At 40.7% G+C, this 4,372-nt stretch overlaps 1 protein-coding gene across 27 annotated transcripts in view; it reads left to right on the plus strand.

The window, feature by feature from the left end:
- The window catches only part of camk2g2 (calcium/calmodulin-dependent protein kinase (CaM kinase) II gamma 2), a 62,273-nt gene extending 59,293 nt beyond the window's left edge, over positions 1 to 2,980 (plus strand). For all 27 annotated transcript variants that reach the window (XM_047812391.1, XM_047812382.1, XM_047812383.1 and 24 more), the window contains one exon: positions 23 to 2,980. The gene's annotated coding sequence lies outside the window, so the exon portion shown is untranslated. The remainder of the gene's footprint in view (positions 1 to 22) is intronic.
- Positions 2,981 to 4,372: the final 1,392 nt, after the last annotated feature.

Consider the following 4,372-nt stretch of genomic DNA (forward strand, 5'->3'; position numbering starts at 1 on the left):
GTGTAAAATGTCTCTTTCTCAGCTTGCCTGGATGATTGGAGCATGTCTTCTCAGTGGTCGGATTGGTGCCAGGGGCCCGGCCGGAAGAGAAAACATAAAGGGGAAAATATTACACAACAAAGTAAAAAAAAAAAATTTTAAAGCCAGCTGAGGCCAGCACCACTTCAGTCCAACCGTAGCTAGACGTGGGGGCCGGTGACGGCAGCGGCCCCGCCCTCCGAATGCTGCATGCTTCTGATGCCCACAGGGGGCGCTGTCTTGTCCTTTACCCATGAGCCCATCTCTTCTGCCCGTCGTTCAGCAAGAGTGTTTCAAGTATTAATATGTTGTAAATTTTTGAGATTGTCAATCCTTACACCGTTAACGGGGCTGAAAGTGACGGAGGTTTAAAATCAGACGTGAATTTTTAAAGGGAAGCCCACTTTTTCAGTGGCTAGTGGTGTTTTGTTTCTTTACTTTTTTTTTGTCAATATGTGTTTAGCTGATTTCAGCAAAGCAATGGTATGGGTGGAATATTTGAGGAGCTAAACTAAATTCTTACTTATTATCAGAAAATATCACCAAAGTGTAGAATTTAGATATTAAGTTATTTTAGCAGTCTGTTGATTTGGGGAGACTAGATTATAGGAGCGTAGGAAGGTTTTTAGTATATTGTAGGGTTTCTTTTGTGTAACTTTGTGTTTTTAATCTCCTGAATGATGCTGTATTTGGAAGTTCTTTGTGTTTTCAACGGGGAAAAAAAGCAAGATTTTCAAAAGCAAGGCACGTTCAATATAGTTGTACACTGATATTTATAGGGAGGAAGAAAAGAGCAAGGGTGTTTGTGTGATACGCGCTCTCACTTGGCACTCATTGCTTTGTTGTGCGTTAAAAAGCCCTTGTACACACACACACACACACACACACACTCACACGTCGGAACACCTGTGCATAAACCCCTGACACGTGTTCAGTCTATTTACTTAACTGCTTGTCTATTTGCAGCTATATCATGTCCTAGTGGTTAGAACCTGAAGTTTCAGAACACTCTCTTCACTTCATTAGTGTGTTCCTAATCTCCTTCTGAACAACAGGCGGAGCTTGAACACTTTTCACCTCATCCTGCCACTCAGATCACTTCTTCTCTCTTACACATTTAGATCCGCTTCCTAGAGCGCCGGCTACGTGTGCTTCTATTTTTTCTAGACTCTTATGAAGCATGTTTGAATCGAATAGAAATGGCCTGTACTGTTTTGCACATGAGCCTGAGGCGCTGTGCTGTCATGTTCCCATCGCGTGGATATTTCTGCAACTTCAGGTTAGAAAATTCCTCCCCATGGACAAGTCGTGAGACTCACCCTGACACCAGTCCATGCGTGCGTGCATGTGTGTATGTGTGTGTCTGCACACTGCCTGTGTTGTGCTATTTGTGACGTACCGTCTGTTCTTCTAGTCCCTGTTCCATCTCCGGACTCACTGTGAGTGACGCTCGAGCATGTTTAATAGAGGAAAGCGAGTGCGGGATGGATTACCTGGTGATCATGTGACTTTCAGCTCAGACTTGAGAATGAAGAAAGTGCTCCTGCTAAAGACAGTTGGTTTGTAGGTCCCTTTGTGATACTTTGTGTTGTATTGTTCTAATGTTCGTGTTCTTAGAGTTGGTGTTTATTCTGGATCATATATTTTTTAAAATGTAAATATGGACACAGTGCCCATGTGTAGATGAAGGCTGGAGCTTAGGCAGTGCCGAATGTGCACGTCCTCTCCGTCCGTCCGTCCGTCCATCCATCCATCGTCCCTGTATACACACACCTAGACATGATCCTAGATGCACCCCATCATGCACTGGTACAATGAATCCTGTTGTAAACGCAAATCGTCATGCGTACGTTTGTGTGGTTGTGTTACTGCTCAAACACAGTGTGCTCCTTTTAAAGCATATCTGTGTGTGCGTGCGGACGTGTGTGTCTCGGTTTCAATCATCTGTGTGACATTTTTTCACCGTAGTAACATAGTTTTGTGTAAATATCAGTGAATAAATGGGGGCAAGGCTTGCAGCTGGACCCCTTCACCTTGTTTAAAGCAGTTCTGACTATTGTTCACACTTGAGGGGAAAAAAATAAATAAAATCTCCTGTCCTCACTCACACAGAGCTCAGCACACCAGACAGTACACAGCACAGCACTGTGACACCCTCCACTCCATCACACTGTGTTCCTGTTTTGCGCCCTGGTGCAGTGTCTGTGCAGTTCCAGTGGGGTGATGTGTTGGGTTTCCGTAGTGTCTGTCCTGAGGCCCATCGTTTTCCGTCCACACAGCCATGAGGAATGTTGGTCAACAACACAACCCGGTTTATTCAATATTTAACCATGAAAGCAGAAAACCTATCGACTCGAGGAGAGAAATGGTTGATGGTGTTTCAGATATAGAAAAAAGATGCCTGCTAGACATATTGTGCATTTAGCTTGCAGAAGGAAGGTGAGCTTTCATTTGCTTACTGAAATATCTCCAACAGGCTGTTCACGTTTAACAATCAAACCATATATGCAGTTGGACAGAAGGAGGAAAATATGCATGTCTACTCTGGTAATATTTTTCACTGTCTGTGTTTACTTAAAAATGGAAAATCTATCTTATCTATCTATATGTATGTTACCTGCATTCTCAAGATAATTGAAAATGGCTCTGTTTCAAATGCAAAAATCAAGTGATGTATCACAAACAAAAAAAAAGTTTAACAAAGCCTTAGCTTGGTATGTTCCCCAGATTCTACTCAATTTATTGCATTGTAACCATATGATGGTTTTACATATGACTATACTCTGAGTTTTAATTGGATGCTGGATTTTTTTGCATGATCATACAATTAATAACACCATTTAAAAATACAAAAAAAAGAGTTTAAAAATATCAAGTGTTTGTTTGAATGTCTGTAGATCTTCATGATAGCTTTGTTATTATTGAAACATGGGAAAGTATTTAATAAAAACATTTAAACATACGCAGTGCTTTGCAATGTCTTTGAGCATACGTCTATATTTTTTTTAATATAACCAAGATGAACTGAGGTTGTGTCCACTTCTTCATGGATATTTGAATCACATCTCCCTCTGTTAACAACACTGGATTAGAAAATACCATGCTTGGGTTGGAAGATATGAAACCTACTCAACTGAGAAGGACTCTGAGGTTTTTTGTGGCTCACAAAAGAGACATTTGGTCTCTTTCATTGTAAGAATGTGTGATTCCAAACTTGTTATATCGTGTACAAACCTGATGTACCAGAAACCTTAATAAGCCTGCTTTAGATTGGTTTATAACTTAAAAAAAGTAAATAAAAACATACACGTAACAGGGTTATAGGCTTGTCATCCCTCATGATATTACAGTATGTGATCAAGTCTGATGTCCCTGTGTAAAACAGCTCACAAACCATTCTGCAAAAATATCCAGAGGAGCTGCTGAAATTTCCTGAATCTTAGTAAATTATCATGTTAAAAGAGTGTACGGATAAGCACAATGTTTAATCGCTTGATGAACTAATATACAGAGATCATCCCAGGCATGAAAGCACTACAGTTCTGTGAGCACTGACACGAGCACACTTCCTTTTCCCTTGCTAAACTTTGCTCACTAGTCAGTGTCACAATTCATGATGCTTGCTTACGCTGCTCTGTGCGCTCAGATGGACTGCCTTCATGCTCTCGGTTGAAGTCGAGATCATGAAGTGTTGCTCTGTGTTGTAAGGTGTTATGCCATATTAAAATGGCATAACATCTTACTCGTAACACAGAGCACACAGCAACCAACATAACAAATAAATAAAATGTTCCATGACCCTCCTGATTGCTTAATACAGAAAGCAGGTTTCTTATAACTATTGCTATGGGTTCTGACAAACAACAAAGCGCACGTTCTACTACATGGACTGTGGAAAAAAGGTGCCGGTGTCCATGTAATGCATTTCTCATCTGTTAAAGGAGTATTTGAAAAGAATTTATCAGTGTCACATTTAAACCCCTTGAGAAGGAATTGTGTAAATGGAGAGGGAGGATTATGCTAAAGAACTGACACTTTGATTACATCTTATACATAAATGCACATACAATATTACAAAACAGCAGCCTTTACTCTTAAAAGCAGTTTTTTGGTATTGGGAAAGTATTGTTAATGTGTCTGTCATTCACTACGTTTAGGAATGGGATCTTATTTTTAGTATGGTAATGTTACCCCAATTTTACCCCCTCCCTACATCTCTGATATCAGTCTAGCTTGATTGACAGAACAAGTGTAGACCCTCCCTTAAAGCAGGAAAGAATTCCACCATCTAAGCAGACATTGGTGGCGACCCTCTCCCTCCTCCTCCCCTTTTTACTGCTCCGCCCCATCATGA

The sequence above is a fragment of the Tachysurus fulvidraco genome, chromosome 4 (genome assembly GCF_022655615.1).
Source record: "Tachysurus fulvidraco isolate hzauxx_2018 chromosome 4, HZAU_PFXX_2.0, whole genome shotgun sequence".
Classification (NCBI taxonomy): domain Eukaryota; kingdom Metazoa; phylum Chordata; class Actinopteri; order Siluriformes; family Bagridae; genus Tachysurus; species Tachysurus fulvidraco.